The 21,174-nt window shown below is 44.9% G+C and overlaps 1 protein-coding gene and 1 long non-coding RNA gene across 5 annotated transcripts in view; one reads left to right on the top strand and one right to left on the bottom strand.

The window, feature by feature from the left end:
* Nucleotides 1-21,174, top strand: part of znf609 (zinc finger protein 609) — a 201,922-nt gene that overhangs the window by 126,510 nt on the left and 54,238 nt on the right. The window lies entirely within an intron of this gene.
* Nucleotides 2,835-20,670, bottom strand: LOC116968298. Its single transcript, XR_004410452.1, has 3 exons — nt 20,660-20,670; nt 19,198-19,200; nt 2,835-3,130 (listed from the first exon to the last, which is right to left on the bottom strand). It is a non-coding gene; the product is annotated as an uncharacterized LOC116968298 (long non-coding RNA).

Raw genomic sequence — 21,174 nt, forward strand, 5'->3', positions numbered from 1 at the left:
GTGTTACTCCAGCATTTTGTGTAAACCGGCATCTGTAGTGCCTTATTGGAAGTTTGTTCTGAACTACTTGGGGCCTTTGACAGGTTGACGTTGTTCTGTGAACTCCCATGATAGTCTGTACGTGAGAGTATCTTTGTCACATTCCCCCTTTCCTCTCCTCCCCATTTTTAATTTCCACCTGTTCTGTGGAAGTGATTGATGCATCATTTGGAATTAATTTTCTGTGAATTAAAATCTTAAATTTGACATCATTTCTTTTGAATGAGAGGGGGAAACATTTTTTCAAAAAGCAGAAAAAAATAATGTACAAAAATGTTGTACTGCTGAATATGGTACAACCAGAATTGTGGCTGAACTTTCAATGTGCCAAGGGAAGTAACAGGCCACAAAGTGCAGTTTGCTCACGGGGGAAGTGAAATTAATGCAGAGTGCTTCAAATATCAGGGCTGCTGACAGCTAGGGCCAGTGTTAGTCATTTGAGCACTCATACCGAGATAAGATTACCACATTCGCAGCAAGCTCCAAACATTGCACACAGACTAGGAAAACCTTAGTCATCCACTTGAGCTTGTGTTTTGCTTCCAACTGTGGCGAGAGTTGTGAGTGCATGTGGTAACACTCACCTCAAAGCCCTGGAATAGCTCACACCAACAAGTGGAGACTTTTCACATGGACTTCATTTGCGCAAATTGGACTTTGGCAGACTTAAACAGCTGGATTTGCTTACTCCTCTTGTGCAGTACTCGATTTACAAACCCTCAAGAATGTGCCATGATGATCTCTCCTCTCAGCCCGAGCTACCTCCCCCAGTTCAGAGACAGGCACGTTGAAACGGCAACCGCTTTACACTGTCACTTTATCCTTTAGCCTTGGTATGATTCCAGCTGTAAAACACAAAGTTGCAACAACTGCAATATCGCAGCTACTTCCCACCTCACAAAGAGCTTAGCCATCTATTCCCCCTTCCTCGTGGAAGGTCGAATGTACAACAACACCAAAAATGCCCCCCTGCAGGTGTTTCATTTCACAGAACCATCCAATGCTCCTCATTAGAGAGTGTTTAAGAGACACCACCACTTTCGCTTGCAAATAATCCAACACTCAGTTCTGTTCAATCTTTTTCCATGCACAAGGTTAAGATTAAATAGAGAACCTTGGACTGCTCTTTAAAAATGAAAGCCATTTAACCTCCTAGTAAAAAACTGAAATAAAGTCAAAGCGAGCAGATTCACTCTGATCCAGCACGAGCTGCTAAAGATTGTTAATTATTTAGTGTTTATCAGGTATTCGGGCATTATCATGTACATGACACAGATCAAATGTGAGGCCTCATTTATTCACCACAAGAATGCCCTGCGAGTTGTGACAAATAATAATCATTGTTATTAATGCACTTTCAGCCTGTAATCTTAAAGCTATTATAACTTTCGACTGATCTTTGTTGCTGCCTGCTCTTGATGGAACATTCCAACCTTACTTTCCCTGTATAAACTGAAATGAGTTGCAGATTATTTCCTATAAACCAGGTTAATGGTTCTGTTTTTGTTTAATAATGTTGCTGACTATTTTCTGAGCTCAGCTCTATAATTGGATCCTGAGTGACCATCACATTGGTATTGGTTTATTGTTGGTATTATGCTTGCCCAGTCCTAGATCTTTGGCATTTCCCCTCCATTACAACCCCAAGGAGGCAGGCAGGCAGGCATGGTGTTATCTTCCACCATTATTCCCATTTAGAAAACCATCTAGTCTCTCTGCGTTCTAGCTTTAAATAACAACTGTTCTTGTTTCCCACCGACCCACAGGAACAGTTGAGGCAAGAGGGGCAGGCGTGTTAGCCTTGAACCCGTTTGGCCGTCCTGTGAGATCATGATTGAACGTTACCATTTCCATGTATCTATTGTCCTATATACTTTAACCACTTTTAGTTCTTTAAAATAATCTCATATATAATTTGTAATTAATCTGCCTTTAATGAAAGAGACTTCTATACGTGTGCTATTACTTGCATGTAGAGGAGTTTCCATTGAATTTCCAAATGTTTCTCCTGAAATGCCTGGTTTCATATTTTGGACAAATGGACAATTGTGGTCTTCTCATATATCAGAAATGGTTTCCTCTCCCCATTTTATCCTATAAGTCAGCGTGAATTCAGCTACAAACCTATCCTTGTTCCCATTCCGAACCCTCACCCTGGCTCCAACCACACATCTGGAGCTCCACACATCTGCAACTCGCACTCTGGCGACACTTGTGGGAATCAGATGCCAAACCATCCAAATATTTGGGTATCGGATGAGCAGGGTTTACTGTATCCTGTTCTGTCTCGTTGAGATCCAAATCTCACATTTGTCAACATTGAATTCCCTTTGCCACACTTTCACTTAATTTGTTGGTATCTGTTAGTAATTTGTTGTGGGAGCTACTGTGGGGCAGTGGTCGAGTTACCAGATGGCATCCTGAACCCTGGATTAACAGTCCTAACAAAGAAGCTGTGAAATATAAATCTGTTAATTAAATAATCAGAAATGTTAATTAAAAACTACTTAATAATGGTGACTGTGAAACTAGCAGCCTGTGTAAAAGCCCATCTAATTCAAAGTTCTTCAGAGAAGAAAACCTATTGTCCTTACTCAATCTAGCCCATGTGATTACATGCCCAAAGCAATGGCTTAATGGTTTGTAGCGAGCAAACGAATATTTGGGATAAACCTCCTTGACGTAGACCTCTGCAGGATGGCGCAGTGGTGGAGTTGCTGCCCGACAGCGCCAGAGACCCGAGTTCCAACCTGACCATGGGTGCTGTCTGCGTGGAGTTTCTATGTTCTCCCTGTGACCTGCGTGGGTTTTCTCCGAGTGTTCTTTAACATTTCATGCACATTCACCTCCTTGTTTCTGGATTCGAACTTCTTGTTGACTATTACCTTCAAGTCCATCCCTGCCCAGTTACTGACTGTAATTCATTGGGCTTTAGTTTATGTCAAACACTAGAGCACAAGACGGGCCCCTCAGCCCACAATGTCTGCCAAACATGATGCTGCGATCATCTTGTACCTACCTGCACATAATCCATATCCCTCCATTCCCTGCATATCCATATTTTTATCCAAACGAGTCTTAAATGTCACTACTGTATCTACCCCAGTAACATGTTCCAGGCACTCAACATCCTATGTGTAAAAAAAAAATTGTGCCGCACATCTCCTTCTCCCACCTTAAAGCATTGCCCTTAGTATTTGTTATTTTCTCCATCCTGGGAAAAAGTTCTGACTGCCTACCCTATCTATGCCCCTCATAATTTGATATACTTCTATCAGGTCTCCCTGCAACCTCCGGCATTCCCGAGGAAACAACAAATCTGTCCAACCTCTCCCTGTAGCTAATGCCGTACTTGGGGCGCCGCATTGATGGCAGCATCTGCCTGCAGGCTGCCTGGTTTTTTAAAATCATTTTTTCATTTTTAGTTTGTTTAAAAAGTACCTTTTGGAGGATTTTTTTTAGTATTTCTATGTGGGGGAGGGGGGTAGGGTAAAGGGGAAAACCGTTTCTCAGTCACTTCCTGGCGAGGATGTGACTATTCTCCGAGTTGCATCTTCGCACCCCCCCCCCCGTGGCCTACCAACTGGATTGGCGCAGCCTTTCGTGCCGGGGAATGGACCAAAGCTTCAGCGGCGGTGCAGCACTGGATTCACCGCGGAGCGGGTGATGCCTTACCTGGATCGCCGTTTGAAGCTCCGGAGTGTTGGGCCTGTTGCTTCAACATCGCGGAGCTGTGGTTTGCAGAGCTTCCACCGCGGGCAGCGCTGACTTCAACATCGAGGAGTCCTGGGATCCCTTTGCCGAGGGCCGCCAGCATGAATACCACCCAGTTGATACCGCCCTGTGGACTCTGGTAGGAAGTGGCCGATTCGGATGTCCAAGCCGCTGAGAATTTTCTCCCGTTCCGACGTCGGAGTTCCATCATCCGGCGAGCGGGCCTGAACATCGGGCTTCCCCTAGCGGCGACAGCGAGGGGTTCGGGAGCCCCCCGACCACGGGGGAACAACAGAGGACAACAAAGGTGGATGAATGAACTTTGGTGCCTTCCCTCACAGTGGGAAACTTTGATTCCACTGTGTGGGGATGTCTGTGTTAAAGACTGTCATGTTCTGTGCTCTTTTATTCGTATGGTGACCACACATTTCACTGCACCAATTGGTACATGTGACAATAAATGTCTCTTGTCTCTTGTCTAATCTAGGTATGATTCTGGTAAACCTCCTCAACACCCTTTCCAAAGCATTTCCATCCTGTCATGAGGCAACCAGATGCAGCTTAACCTTGACAACCTTCCTCATTGTCAGTGACCCCAGTAATCTTTTTGTCATCTGCAAATTACTAACCAGGTTTAGAGACACAGCATGGAAACAGGCCCCTTTGGCCTCCCTAATCCGTGCCGATCATCGATCACCTGTTTGCACTCGGTCTTTGTTAGCCCACTTTCTCATCCACTCCCTGCACATTAGGGGCAATTTTACAGAGGCCAATTAACCTACAAACCTGCACGTCTTTGGCTTGTGGTGAAAACCGTAGCACCCGTAGGAAACCCATGCAAATGTGCAAATTCCACAGAGACAGCACCCGAGATCAGGATAGAACCGGGGTCTCGGGGCGGTAAGCAGCAGCTACACCAGCTTGCTCCTTATATATTTCATTTGCATCAATGATGGTGTGAAGTTGCACCAGATTTGGATCGTTGAGGTGTTGCTCTGCTGATTTGTGGTGTAACTACATCTGGCTGGTTGATACAAACCAATGTCCATCACCTGACCAACTGTTAGGTACTCCGATTCAACCATCTGCTCGGCCAACAGGAAACCTTGACCTGCACTTCCTCTGGTAGAGGCCCTGCAGGCAATTGTTGAACCTGCTGCCTGACTGCACTGCTATGTTTGCTGCCTGCTTTTGGGTTACTTCCTCCTTGTGGTTTTGATTGCTATCTCACTTCCAGAGAAGAGAGGCAGAGGTTTGAAGATAAGCCAGTGGCTGTTAGTGCTGTGGGAAGGAAGCCTTTTCGGTTGAGTAAGGTGGGAGAGCAGAATGTCATGAGGGGCACAGCTTTGTTAACTTGTTTACACACGTTTCTTCAGTTTTCTTTTCCGACTGTCCACATGAATGGTTTTTGTAGTAGTAGTCTTGCCCTTCTCACACAATACACAATACAATTTATTTGTCACTTGAACCTCATAGAGGCTCAAATGAAATGTTGTTTCTGCAGTCATACACACAAGAAAAAAAGACCCAAGACACAACACAATTTACACAGACATCCATCACAGCGCATCTCCTCCTCGCTGTGATGGAAGGCAAAAAAACTTATCTCTCCCCTGCACTCCCCATTCCCCTCCCGATGTCAGAGTCAAAGCCCCCGGCGGGCGATGGTAATTGTCCCGCGGCCATTAACGCCGCGCCGGGTGATGCAAGGCCCTGCTCCGGGTCTTGTTGTTGGAGCCCTCGGCGGGCGCTAGCAAAGTCCCGCAGCCGTTGAAGCCGCGCCGGGCGATGATGTAAGGCCCCGCTCCAGGTACTCCTCGACCCCGCGACTCGGGCGGGTGAAGTCGCCGTTGCGGAAGCCCCGAAAAGCGGTCTCCCACCAGGGACCCACGGGCTCCCGGTGTCACTGTCCACCGGACCTGCGGTAAGCCTCCGAATCCCCGGGGTCGGGTCGCAGCAGCGCGCCACCACCGCTCCACCCGCTCCGAACTCGGCCAGCTCTACGATGGTGAATAGGTCCGCAGCTCCGCGACTGGAGCCCTAGGTCGTTCCTGCCGGAGGCAGCTCCACGTTGCAGCCCCAATGACAACGGAGACCCGACAGGGAAAAGGTCGGGTTCTCCGTGCAGGGGAAAGATTTAAAAGTTTCCCCCCCCCCCCCCCCCCCCCCCACACACACACACATACACCATCAAACAAAAATAAAAACTACATTAAAACGGGACAAAAAATAACAAAAAGACAGACGGACTGCAGAGGCCGCTGCGACGTGAGTCGCGCCGCCCACCGCACTCCAACAGTGCATGGAGAATTCAAACAACACCACGTGTTTGGAGAATGTTGTGTTGCACCAGTTCTGCCCTCGTTCACATCCTAGTTTTATTCATTGCAATGTTGCTGACCTTGCCACCAGTTGCCTTGGCCTGAATCTCTAATTCGTCCTCTAAGTCACTGCTTAAAAGCTACCTCTTTGACCAAATGTTTAGGTGACTAGCTTCATATTTCCATACGTTACAGTGTCAAAGTTTGTCCAAATAAGAGTCATACTGCACAGAATCGGGCTCAACTCAAGATACCCCACCTAAGTTTGTCTTATTTTCCCATATTTGTCTCAAATCCCACTAAACCTTTCCTATCTACGTACCTATCGAAATGTTTTATAAATGGTTATACCTGCTTTATTATATCTGCTTTACCTATTTCCTCTGGCAGCTTGTTCCATATACCCAATACCCTATGTTAAAGAGCTACCCCTCAGATTGAACCTTTCCCCTCTCACCTTAAACTATGCACTCTTGTTCTTGATTTCCCTCAGCTGAAAAATAAGACTGTGTATTCACACTATCTATTCCCTTCATGATTTCATATACCGCTGTAAGATCACTCCTTAGCCTCCTGTGTCCCAAGGCATAAAGCCCTAGCGGGTCCAACCTCTCCCGATAACTCAGACCCTTGAGTTCTGGCAGCAACCTTGTAAATAGACTAGGTTGGCTGAAGAGTGTAGGAAGGAACTGCAGACGCTGGTTTAAACCGAAGATAGACACAAAAAGCTGGAGTAACTCAACGGAACAGGCAGCATCTCTGGAGAGAAGGAATGGGTGACGTGTCGGGTCGAGACCCTTCTTCAGAATAGTCAGGGGAAAGGGTTAACAAGAGGTATAGATGATGATGCAGAGAGATATAGAACAATGAGTGAAAGATATGCAAAAAAAGTAATGATGATAAAGGAAACAGGCCATTGTTAGCTGTTTGTTGGGTGAAAACAAGAAGCTGGTGTGACTTGGGTGGGTGAGGGATGGAGAGAGAGGGAATGCTGGGGTTACTTGAAGTTAGAGAAATCAATATTCATACCATTGAGTAGTAAGCTGCCCAAGTGAAATTTGGCTGAAGAGCTTATTTCCATGCTGTTCTAAATCTTCTCTGCATTCTTTCCAGCCTAATGGCATCTTTTCTATTACCCAATTACCGAATTACAGAATTACCCAAACTGAACACCATTCACTGCCTGCCTCACCAACAGCTTGTACAACTGTAACATATCATCCCAACCTGTATACTCAATTCCCTGTCTGATGAAGGCCAACATGCCAAAAGCATTCTTCACCGCTCGATCTACCTACAATGCCACCATCCTGGAGTATGTATCCTGGATCTCTCTGTTCTACAGCATTCTCCATGGGCCTTCCGTTCACTGTGAATGTCTTGTCCTGATTTGACATCCTTAATATTTCACAGACAAATTAACATAAAAATAAATTTAAACAAGACTGAGATACATGGACTTGAAAGGCTGTATTTGCTCCCATGATGGCATCACCTACACTTTAAATTGCAGGTAATTCTATATCAAGTGACAGTAATTTTCCTAAAAAACGTTGCCGTATAAAAAGTAATGTTATAGCCAAACAGGCTAGAGTTGCCTTCAAAGCGCAGATGTAACTATAACAAATATGGGCCATATAACGCTCCGTAATCCATGAATCACGTTGGAACTGAATCTCGTTCTGGAATCGTGCTTCATAGCAGATCTACCTGTGCTCCCACAGCACTGGCTGAGATCACTGTTCATCTCCAGTCCACGTGCTGTCTTTCTGGCCAGTTGGTGAATGGGCCCTGGCAGAAAACTCAGAAGATTTACATCCCACTAAATGAATACATTTCTCCATCTCTTTCTAACACAGCTGATGCCTGATCACTCGATTGTGGCCCTTTGTTCTAGACTGCAGCTTTCTGCATCTGACATGTGTGTCAATGAAATCATCTCTCATTCCTCTTAACTGCAGTGAGATGACCTAATTTCTTGTCACCGGACAGTGCTCTCATCTCTGGCACAATCCAATGGAATCTTTCCACTGTCTTCGAGGTTCTCCCACCATAAGCACGCTGGAACTCCACTCAGTGCTCCAGGTGTGGTCACGCTGAAGTTTTATACTGTAGAGGCCTAGAGCACACCACACACACTGAGAGCACACACCCAACGCCCCGTCCCTCAATCGGCGAGGGGGGTGAACCAAGGAGTGGCCTACCCCCCCAGGGACCGCCACAATACAATTGCTGTCATTTAAATGGCCATGGAGATGGTGGGAGCCAGGGACGGGACGGGACGGCAGGTCATTCCATTTACATTCAATTTACATTTTATATTTAAGATGGATACAAAAAGCTGGAGTAACTCAGCGGGACAGGCGGCAGCTCTGGAGAGAAGGAATGGGTGGTGTTTTGGGTCGAGACCTTCCTTCAGATTATTCAGGGAAAAGGGAAATAAGAGATATAGACGATGATGTAGAAAGATAAAGAACAATTAATAAAAAACGTTGCACAAAAGTAACGATGATAAAGGAAACAAGCCATTGTTAGCTGTTTGTTGGGTGAAAACGAGAAGCTGGTGCGACTTGGGTGGGGGAGGGTTGGAGAAAGAGGGAAGGCGGATTCCCGCTGACTGTCCGGCTGAGTTATTCCAGCTTTTTATGTCTTTGGTTTAAACCAGCATCTGCAGTTCCTTCCTATACATTTTATATTTGTTGTTTTTTTAAGTTTCTGGCACTGCATGGTGCTTTAGACACACGGGAACGGGTGTCATTAGCGGGTCAGGGGTGTATTGTCGTTTCATTATCACATGATCTCTGTTAGTCCAAAAAAATGGATAATCCAGAAAGGCTATGGAACGGTAGGTGCCGTAAAAGCGCTGGTCAACCTGTACTGGATTTTATTTCATTCAACCACATTGGCTGTGCCTTGTAAAGCTTTCAAACCAACATGTCACTACTTCCTCATTAACAGATACTTGCAGTTTCTCAACGACAGATTGAGGCGATCAACTATTACTTCTTGCAAGCCCTTCTCACCGTTCTTAACAGTGGTGGACATTTTTTTTCCTTCCAATTGAAAGCCCTGTTGCAAAATCTAGCGAAATTTAGTAAATCACATGTCTCCCTACAACTATCGACATAAAATTTATGCTGGAGTAACTCAGAAGGTCAGGCAGCATCTCGGGAGAAATGGGTAGGTGACATTTCATATCAGGATCCTTTTTCAGACCTGAACCTGAAGGATCATCTATCCATTTTCTCCAGAAATGCTGCCTGACCCACATTAACTCCAGCACTTTGTATCTATCTTTGGTACAAATCAGCATCTACAGTTCCTTTTTATTACATTCTCCATGCAACGTTCATATGTGAGCCAATGTTAGCCAATTAGAATGCCTAGTAATTATAACCCTGCCTAATTATAGCATTCATAGTGTAAGATCCTACCCAGTGTCCACCAGTAGCAGTGTGAACGTGTGATGACCTGCTTAGAAGTTAATGACCTGAACGATAAAGATGCTTGTGTTTCAACCTGTGTAAGTCTGATTCTTTACATGGTGTCAGAAGTGGGATCAGGTGACCATGATAATCAATAACAAACCTCTGATTGCCAAAGTCGATACCGGCGCCAGAGTAAATATCATGTCACTCAAAGTGTTCAACAAGATAAGGGCCACTGACCTCATGAAAAAAGACTCCTCCACTCTACATGCTTACAGAGGGGAAATTCTTCACCCACTGGGTAAAGCTGATCTCAAATGTACCATCAATAAACAGACCAAGAACTTACTCTTCTACATCGTCCAACCAAGTTCTGAGAGCCTGCTAGGCATCAATGCATGCCATGACCTGGATCTGGTCTATTTCGGGCATGCTGTCCACAAACTCTGTCTGACAGAGGAACTAATGAAACAGATGCTGTCCAACTATAAAGACTTGTTTGACGAAAAACTTGGCAAACTACCCACAATATACAAGATCATTGTTGACCATACGGTCACCCCGATCGTACGTGCTCCTCACCGCGTCCCACATGGCATGCGTGAGAAAATACACGATGAACTAAAACGTATGGTCTCTATCGGAGTCATTGCCGAAGTCAGCGAACCCTCTGACTGGGTCTCCATCATGTTCGTCACCACAAAGAAAGACAAGAAGGAGTTACGCATCTGCATCAATCCTAAAGATTTGAACACAGCAATCAAACGCCAACACTACCCAATGAGAACTCCCGAGGACGTAGCAGCACAAATCGGCAACGCAACGGTGTTCTCAGTTTTGGATGCCAAAAGTTCTTTCTGGTAAATCCCGTTAGACCGTGCCTCATTGGTGTTAGCAACCTTCGCCACCCCGTTTGGCCATGACCGATTCCTGAGAATGCCCTTCGGTATCGACTGCTAGCGAAGTCTTCCAAAGTGCAATGGAACAACTGTTCACAGAATTTCCTTGTGCCATCATTGTTGACGACATCCTGGTTACGGTCGAGATGCGACCGAGCATGATGCCAACCTACGTAAGGTGCTGGATCGTGCCAGAGACATTAATCTAAAACTAAACCCTCTGAAGTGCAAGTTCAGAGTTCCTGAAGTCACCTATGTAGATCACGTATTCACCAGCAACGGGTTAAAACCTGATCCGCTAAAGACTGCAGCAATCAACGAGCTGCCAGTACCAACTGACGTCACCAGCCTACAACGGTTTTTAGCTATGGTCAACTACCTGGGCAAATTCATTCCCAATCTCAGCGAATTGTCAGCCCCTCTGCGTCAACTAACCCACAAGGACAACACCTGCTACTGGTACCGGTAGACAGTGGGTAGGATCTTACACTATGAATGCTATAATTAGGGGGGGTTATAATTACGAGGCATTCTAATTGGCTAACATGCTATAGCCAATCTACAATATGCAACCTAACGGAGGAATTTAACTGCTTTCAGTCCCATGAATGTCTATATATATATATATACTAAGTTCCACCTTCCCAAGACCCTTTGATTGTTGCTGTTCTTGATATGTATTTTGTATCCTGTGCTGTGAAGGTATAAAACCTTTAACTTCCCAATTCTTTCTTTTTGTGCGGTAAGGCTAGCATTTATAGTCTAGAACATAATGAGCTCACAGCACCCTGTGTCTTAACAGGACTTGCAGAGGACTATTAGGGACAAAAACAAGGACCTCAGAAGGTCAGGCAGCATCTGTGGAGGGAATTTACAGACGACGTTTCAGCTCAGGCTCACTGAACAAGGGCCCCAACCATAAACATGGTCTGGCCATTCTCCCCACCGATGCTGCCTGACCCACTGAGTTCCCCCAGCACTTTGTTTTTTGCTTGTGATTCCAGCATCGGCAGTCACTTGTGTCTGCAGTTGGGTGTAGTTTTTGTGGTGATATGATACAATAGTGTGGCTAGGCTATTTCAGAAGACTGTATGATCAACCACAGTGCTGTGGGTCTGAAGTTAACGGGCTGGCCCAGGCCTTGAGGAGGTTAATCATTGCATTTGATGGTGATCACCGTTTCCGATAATGTTTCTTTAAATAAATTTATATAATTAACTTAATTATTATTTACCATGATGGTGTGGAGAGATTTGAATTTGTGTCTCCAGTACATCAGTCGTCTCTTTGGAATTAATGGTTCAATATCATAACCAGTCAATTACTGCACCACTGTTTATAAAATGACTTTGGAGTTGCCTTTTATGTTCCCCACTAATTTTATGTTCATACATTCTTCTTCTCCTCACTTCCTTTTTCTAATTCCATCCTACACTTTTCACATACCTCTGTGCCCACTTATTCTCCACACTTCCGTCTCAGCCGTGTTTACTTTCAATGCTTCATTTGTACCGTGTTCTTGTGTTTCGTAAAAGTTCACTCTCTTTCACTTCTGCTCCACCGTTGCAAACTCTCCCAGTAGTTTTGGCAAAATTATAAGTCTGTCAGGAAGAGCGATGGTGTGTGTCAGTGAGAGAGATGGAGTGTTCCTGTGTGTGTGTGTGTGTGTACACGGACAAACCTGTGGGGGAGGGGGGGTGGGGGAGAGAGCGAGAGAACCTGTGGGAGAGAGAGGAGTGTGTCAGTGAGAAAGGGATGGGATTTCTCTGAGAAACTTTAGCCACAATTTGATTACTTGCCCTCTGAACTTTTTATTTCCCAATGGAATACAAATATTATTTACAGTTCTGAAGCATTTCATTGACTCTGTTTATCTATTATATATTTTCCAATCTACTTGAGCACACGTTGGACATGTTGAATGTTTTTTTTTAAAAAGGCACAATGCAAGAGTAACTCATTGCACCAGCCAGCATCCCTGGAGAACATAGATAGGTGACGTTTCATGTTGAGAACTTTCTTCAGAATGTTGTCGGGTGTGTTTTGAATGGATGTATTCAAATCCATTGAATGGATTTAAGTTTGATTTAGAGTATTCTTGCATCTGTTGCCTTCAAACCCTATATTGTATTCTTTCATATTATAATTACTTTCCCCTTGGCATGTGGAGTGCAGTTCCTTATACAAAAAAGGATCTAAAATAATATGGCCTGTGGTTAATTCAAAACCTTAAATGGTAGAAGAAACCTTTACCACTACACTTGATGAATTTAATCTCTAATCTGCTTAATTGTATGTGATTAAAGTCCCCTATCATTAGCGCATTAGGTTTGTTTCAAGACATTATGTACCTTTCCCTCACCCCGTCTCGTCCTGGCTCCCATACCATCTCACTGTGCGTGCAACTTAGTCGAGGTAACTCAAACAACGAGATTATTATAAAGCAAAAGCATGCATTTGTAAAGAATCTTTGAATTTGGGGAAATTCCAAGGTGCATCACGGGCACATAATTTGTTAAGAATTGTCACAGGAGACTTTTAAGAGGGACAGCTCTAAATGCTTGCTGAAAAGTGAACGTGGCGGGGGGGGGGGGGGGGGGGGGGGGGGGGGGGGGGGGGGGGGGGGGGGGAGTGTCAAGAGATGGAGCAGCTTGCAAAGGCTGTTTAGGAATGGAGGATCATTCAATTGGCAAGGTCAAGGATTGTTTGTGTAAATAAAAAAGCCCCAGACCACGTGAAAGCGAGTTCTGGGATTATTTAATGAGCTGATTTAAAATTTTCCTTCAAGATCTCTGGTTATCCTGCTGTCAGAAACTCCCCAAAGATGCACGGTGGACGTGTTGTCTGAGCCCCATGTGGCACCTGACAGCCTGCCTCTGGCACAAGGACGACAAGTCTTGGCATGGGGCGATCTTTGTGCAGTACAGAATGTTCCATCCTAAAGAGTGCCTGTTCACTTCAGTCATTAAATACTGGCATGGATCTGGCTGATTCACAGCAACCCGCAATGACAGTGGGTGGCGGGCCTCAGAAGCAGGCAATGCATCACACAACTTCTGGGTTCCTGCTGCTAGACCTCTGAACTCCTTTTGACGAAACTAAAGTGGCCAGCAATATGATTTCTGAAATTGGTGGCATCTCTGGAGAAAAATACTAGGTGACGTTTCGGCTTGCTCTCTCTCTCTTCTTCAGACTGAAAGCAGGGAGTGGGGGTTGGGGGGGTGGGGGTGAAGAAGAACTGCAAGCAAGAAAACACCAGGAAAAAAATCATGGCTGGCCACAAAAGACTTTAGGCGGGGTGGTGCCTCGTAGGCCCATTGTTGTCCAGTGAAGGTGTTAACTCAAGAGGGAATCAATGTGGAGAACTATGGAACTGGTAAAACAACCTATGTGGAGGAAGGAGGGGTGGGGGGAGAGAGTGTAGGTAGAAGTTACTTAAAATCAGATAATTCAATGCTCATATTGCTGCAATGTGAGCTACCCAAGCAAAATGTGAGATGCTGCTCCTCCAATTTGCATGTGACCTCACTCTGTCAACGGGGGAGGCCGAGGACACAAAACTCACCATGGGAATGGAAAGGAGAGTTGGAATGGTTGGAAACCGGGAGATCCTATGCGGACCCTTGCGTAAGTGTCAGTGAAATGGCCGCCGAGTCGACATTTGGTCTCACTTTGACGAAACTAGACTGGGAACTGTTTATGTTCTATTTTATTTTCCTCCGGGAACAGTGAATGTGATTTCACTGAAGTTGCCAATTAGAGACAGAAGCAGCCAGCTGGACCTGCCTTGCTTGCTCCGTGTGTCCTCATCTGCTCAACGGTTCCTGTTTGTGATGTTGAAAACTTTGCTTGTCGTTATGGCTGCTTTTCTTGCCCAGAGTGCGGTAGTAGGGCATGGAGGGGGAAGGTAGATGGAATAACAAGGAACGGCACAAGAACCACCCCTCGCCCTCTCTTTTCCCCCCCCTGGTGGCCCCACACTCCCCCCCCCCCCCCCACCCTCCGGAGGCCTGACTGACCTCGCACCAGTTTCTCCCCTCCCCTACTGCTTGTACAGTTTATAATGGATACCCAATTCACAACTTCTCTGTCCCTAAGCTTAACAATGTTCAACTTCATCCTTTTGTGCTCTTCATCTTGAGTCTCTGTCCAACAAGCTGCCGATCAAATAACCCCCTCACCAGTGTTCACCTATCACCACCCCCCTTTCCCCACCTCTCTCTCAGCTTCCCCCCCCCCCCCTCCCGGTTCAATCAGTCTGAAGAAGGGTTCCGACCCGAAACGTCTCCAGCTGTGTTACTCCAGCATTTTACATCTATAGGAGGTAGATGGAGACTGAATGTTGTTGGGATTAATTTGGGATGCAGGGTATATCGAACTGAACTGGCTCTCCTGTAATGGTGACAGGGGCTTAGTGGACCTGTGTTGAGGCAGTGTTGGTGTTCTATCGGGTTTGCAACAGGCTAGCTGATATTTGACAGTGAGCAGCTACACAGAGCCTCAGATTGCATCCTCTGCTTCTGACAATCCCAGATGGGTTTTGTAACAAACAGACAGTCTCGCAGTCAGCTTTGCTCACCAGATATTGATTATTTTATAAACAGCTGTCGTAGTTGAGCTGATTTTGGTCTGGATTAATTGGTTAATGCTTTTATTTCTGTCCAGAAATCTAACCTGTGCATTTGTCCACTAAACACCTACTTGGGATATTGTCTCAGAATAAAGCAGTGGTTTTGTTGGCTTTCTTGGAAGCTGAACTTGTGGCCTGGATCATTCGGGGTTCTGCCCTCTCAACAATGCCATTTCCGCATGGCCATCTGAGTGTTTCCAGCATTTTCTGTGAATTATAGAAATGCTTTATCCAATTCTCATAGCAGCTTGAGCAGAAACCCGAGTGTGTTCTCTCTCGAGCTGCTCTCACAGTGATGTTCCATTTGGATTCCCAGGAATTCCCTGCACTTGCTGACTTACAGAATGTTTCCTGTTGCTTCGTTTATCCCAGGGGCGAGTTATTCTGAGGAACTGTTCTCTACTGGAGACATACATGCCCGCTGTCCACTTCATTTACTGTAGATTTTTAATCTGAAGCTTTTGTCACATAAGGATATATAGAAACATAGAAAATAGGTGCAGGAGTAGACCATTCAGCCCTTCGAGCTAGCACCACCATTCATTATGATCATGGCTGATCATACAAAATCAGTACCCCGTTCTGGCTTTCCCCCCCATACCCCTTGATTCCCTTAGCCCTAACAGCTAAATCCAAATCTCTCTTGAATATAGTGAATTGGCCTCCACTGCCTTCTGTGGCAGAGAGTTCCGCAGATTCACGACCCTCTGGGTGCAAAAGTGTTTCCTCATCTCAGTCCTAAACAGCCTACCCCTTATTCTTAAACAGTGACCCCTGGTTCTGGACTCCCCCAACATCGGGAACATTTTTTCTGCATCTACCCTGTCCAATCCTCTGAGCATTTTATACGTTTCTATAAGATCCCCTCTCATTCTTCTAAATTCCAGCGAATACTAGCCCAGTCGACCCATTCTTTCATATGTCAATCTCGCCATCCCGGGAATTAACCTGGTGAACCTACGCTGCACTCCCTCAATATAAATAATGTCCTTCCTCACATTAGGAGACCAAACGTGCACACAATACTCCAGGTGTGGTCTCACTAGAGCCCTGTACAACTGCAGTAGGACCACCTTGCTCCTAAATTCAAATCCTCTCACAATGAAGGCCAACATGCCTGTTGTACCTGCATGCTTACTTTCAGTGACTGATGTACAAGCACACCCAGGTCTCGTTGCACCTCCCCTTCTCCTAATCTGACACTATTCAGATAATAATCTGCCCTCCTGTTCTTGCCTCACATTTATCCACATTATTCTGCATCTGCCATGCTTATGCCCACTCACCCAACCTATCCAAGTCACCCTGCAGCCACATAGCATCCTCGTCGCAGCTCACACTGCCACCCAGCTTTGTGTCATCCGCAAACTTAGAGATGTTACATATAATTCCCTCGTCTAAATCGTTATTATATATTGTAAACAACTGGGGTCCCAGCACCGAGCCTTGCGGCACCCCACTAGTCACTGGCTGCCATTCTGAAATGGACCCGTTAATTCCTACTCTTTGCTTCCGGTCTGCTATCCATGTCAATTGCCTACCCCCAATACCATGTGCTCTAGTTTTGCACACTAATCTCTTGTGTGGGACCTTGTCAAAGGCTTTTTGAAAGCCCAGATACGCCACATCCACTGGCTCTCCCTTATCCATTCTACTTGTTACATCCTCAAAAAATTCCAAAAGATTAGTCAAGCATGGTTTCCCCTTCATAAATCCATGCTGACTGACTGATCCTGTCACTGCTTTCCAAATGCACTACTATAACATCTTTAATAATCGACTCCAGCATCTTCCCCACTACCGATGTAAGGCTAACTGATCTATAATTCTGTTTTCTCTCTCCCTCCTTTCTTAAAAAGTGGAGTTACATTGGCTACCCTTCAATCCACAGGAACTGATCCAGAATCGAGAGAACATTGGAAAATAATCACCAATGCATCCACGATTTCTAGGGCCATCTCCTTGAGTACTCTGGGATGCAGTCCTTCTGGCCCTGGGGATTTATCTGCTTTCAGTCCCAACAGTTTACCAAACACCGTTTTCTGACTAATGTGGATTCCCTTCAGTTTCTCCCTCCCACGAGATCCTCGGCCCCCTAGTATTTCCGGGAGATTGTTTGTGTCTTCCTTCGTGAAGACAGAACCAAAGTACTCGTTTAACTGTTCTGCCATTTTCTGTTTCCCATTATAAGTTCACCTGTCTCTAACTGTAAGGAACCTACATTCGTCTTCACTAATCTTTTCTTTTTTACATACCTAAAGAATCTTTTACAGTCAGTTTTTATTTTCCCTACAAGCTTTCTTTCATGCTCTCCCCCCCCCCCCCCCTCTTAATTAACCCATTTGTCCTCCTCTGAGTTCTAAATTTCTCCCAGTCCTCTGGTTTGCCCCTTCTGGCCAATTTATATGCCTCTTCCTTGGATCTAACACTATCCTTGACTTCCCTCGTCAGCCACGGTTGAGCCGCCTTCCCAGGTATATATTAGTGTATCCTCTCCTACAGTCAATAGTCATCAGTTAGAACTCTGTTTATCAAAGGTTGCTTGCAGTGTTTGCAAATGATCCAAGTGCTTGAGGCATTCTGGTAACTTGTACTATTATTTGGATAAACTAGGAAATGATGCTGCGGGAATCAAACGATTCAACTCTTCCCCTTCTCCAGGGTCCATCCTTCCCCCATGCCCCCTCTGCCGTACATCATCGCTCCATGCCATGTACCTTCTCCCTCCTCCCTTGTGTCTTTTCCTTCATCAATCCCCTGTCCTCTTCATCATTAACTGCCCCCTACTCTCTGCGACCCCCTCACAAATGACCACCCCCTAAACCAGCTCCAACTCTCTAGTCAAAACACTAGTGCTGGAGTAATTCAGCAAGTCAGGCTGAAGAAATCATCTCTGGAAATCATGAATAGGTGACGCTTTGGGTCGGGACCCTTTATCAGACTTCACTCTGTCCAAAGTATATCTCTGTAGACCCTAAACATCCTCACCTCCCAATAGTGAGTCCCTTCATTACCATCCAAAACCACATTTACTGCCCTGAGCCTTTACATAGATTTCTACAATCTATCAGCCAACACTGTTGAAAAGTTTCGGATACAGGTTTTGAAAATTGGATAATTGCACCATTAAGAAAGGCAGCTGTGCAACCATTAGGAATGAGAACCTCATCTATTCATTTTATTCCTTCTTGCCTTTAGTTCTTGGTCACTGGGTAAATGTCAGATTTTTAAATAAAGATGCAATGTACTGCAGGGCATGACTGCCCAGAACCTAATAGAGTCATCAAGGAAACTATAAGCTTGCTATTGGTGAAGCAATAAATCAGGTTGAAACAAAGATAAATTGCATTTACTATTGAGCTTTCATCAGGATATCCTCATTGGCAATCTTCAGGTTGCTGAGATTGAATTGCATGTGACGCTATGATTGAGATTGATTTGAAAGTTCTTATCCGTTGGATGGGTATGGCACAACTTCCTCACTCTCAGATTGCAGCGAGATGGACAGATATCACACAATTAAATTCTAAATGTAACCCCAAACATCTGCCAAGCTGCCTCTGGAATCTTGGAAAACAGGCACAAAATGCAGGAGTAACTCAGCAGGACAGGCAACATCTCTGGAGAGAAGGAATGGGTGACATTTTGGGTCGAGACTTCTTCAGACTGACCAACGTCAGTCAGCCTACCGACAAGCCTGACCGACAGACTGATCGATTGACCGACCCTAACCCTAGCTCTACATTTGTTATTTATCATTTTTATTTAACAGTTCACATTACAACTTTATAAAGATGAATCAATTGAAAAACAAAATGATCAGCAAGGTGAGCATTACCTTTATTATTTGGAAACCTTGTAATTGTTTTGATGTAATTAGGAGGCTGCCATGATCCCAGGGTCCTCGCTGCCTAGCGACCATAAAACAAAGCGCGGGATTGTTCAATTTGCTCCCGACCTCAATGTCAAACGTGCATTGATTGGGCAATTACTACTCAGAAAATTTGAGGGTTTTCTCATATTTCTTAAAAATGTGCAGGTTTTGTTCTTGACGAGTTTCAGGTATGATTTATATAATATTTTTACACAATATGTTAAAAATTTAGGTAGTTCCGTGAGTTGGGTCAGGTGGTCACGAACCTGAACGAAAAAGCTCTTCGGCCCACATCCTACGTGTAATCATGTCCTTGTTATGGAGACACAAGGAACTGCAGATATTGAAATCTTGAGCAAAGCACAATGTGCTGGAGGAACAGCAGTTCAGGCAGCATCAGTGGAGGGAATGGACGAATGATGTTTCAGGTCGGGACCCTTCTTCATATTCCTCCCCCTCCCTCAGCTGCTATCTGTGCCTATAAGAAGGGTCCTGGCCCAAAACATAATCTCTTCTTTTTTCCCCCATAGGTGTTGCCTGATCTGCTGAGTTCAGCACTTTGCTTCGATCATGTCCTTTGGTTATAGTGTAGTGACCAGAACTGCACACAGTGCTCCAGTGGTGGCCTGACTGATATTTTATACAGATATGCCACAACTTACCAGCTCTTATATTCTGTCCTCTTTTTGATGAAGACAAGTGGCAAGTACCCGATAATCTGCCTTCTACACCTTCTCTATCAGTCCTATTCAGGGGGTCCTTAAACTTGTCCTTCAAGGTTCCTGTATTCCTTATGATTCCTCTGGGTCCTGCCACTCATTGTGTTTGAATGAATCCATACCCTCATTCATGCTGCCAAAAAGCATCACTTTGCACTTATCCAGATCAAATCCCATCTGCAATTGCTCTGCCATCTTGCTGACTGATCAGTTATCATCTTGTGGCCTCACTATTAATGTGCTGCTCAGTGTACGGAGGTTACAGTACCATGGTGTAATTGTGCCATAGTTACAGCAAAAGGACACGGCTGTTTGTTCTTTGGATCAGTGCCCGTTGCTGGTGGAATAACCCTGCCCTATTGTTCCTGCAGGGAGCCAGCCAGACTGACAGTGCAAGTCACTTACTTCTACCATCTACGCATGGGAAATGTGTTGTTTTTGAACAATATATCGTGTGTAGTCACTGCAGCAATACGGAAAATCTAAAGTTTATTAGCAGTCCAGCTTGTGTTCCTCTTGCTACAAACCAACAAACCAATAGCTGTTTCAAACACATTCCGTCAGTGGAATAAAAGGCATAATTTACACAGGATGGTTTTTAAAGGCAGTCAATGCTTCAGCAGTCTGGGTTTTTGATCCAATTTATGCAATTGATGCAATTTCATATGTCTGTTATTTTAACGATTAACCAATCAGGAGAATACTTAGAAAGATCTTCTTATCGAGTTCACATCACAAGATTAAAATTTGTTCAGCCAGAGCTGAACACTCTTCTCGGCATCTGCTTACAATGGCTTCTTGTGCATAGTGGTGGAACGATTGGTGGAAAAAGGGCCGCAACGTGAACGCTCTTTCCTTGACCCCACCGAGAAAGATGATATTTGATTACATCCGTTTTTCAAACTTCCTTCAGTTTTATCCCCTGCTATCAATTTGTATCCAAATTAATTATTTACAAATGATCATCTAGTTCTTCATCTGAGGTCGGATTCACTTGGAGGGCTATTCCTCATATATGTGATAATAAATGTGAACAATTTGCTTCACTCTTCTATTTCTCTTGTCTGAACCTATATTATCTTTCCATGTGCTGGGAATATGTTTAGAGGAATTTCTAATTTTTATGAAACGAGAGTTTGTAGGTTTAAGTGAATCAAGTTTCAGATGTTCTGATCAGTATTTCTGAGGCAGAGTTGACATCAAGGCTCTGAAAGAAAATACTGCATGAAAGAGCACTTGAGCTGCTAACCTTTCCCACCCTTGTTGCTCACCATTAATTTATTTAGTATATTTTGCCACGTCACTGGCTGATCCCAAAGAAACCACGACCATTATCTGAAGATAGACACAAAATGCTGGAGTAACTCAGCGGGACGATCAGCATCTCTGGATAGAAGGAATAGGGGGACGTTTCGGGTCGGGACCCTTCTGACTTCAGTCTGAAGAAGGATCTTGACCCGAAACGTTACCCATTCCTTCTCTCCAGAGATGTTGCCCATCCCGCTGAGTTACTCCAGCATTTTGTGTCTTTCTTTGGTGTAAACCAGCAT

This window comes from Amblyraja radiata, chromosome X, assembly GCF_010909765.2.
Source record: "Amblyraja radiata isolate CabotCenter1 chromosome X, sAmbRad1.1.pri, whole genome shotgun sequence".
Lineage (NCBI taxonomy): Eukaryota > Metazoa > Chordata > Chondrichthyes > Rajiformes > Rajidae > Amblyraja > Amblyraja radiata.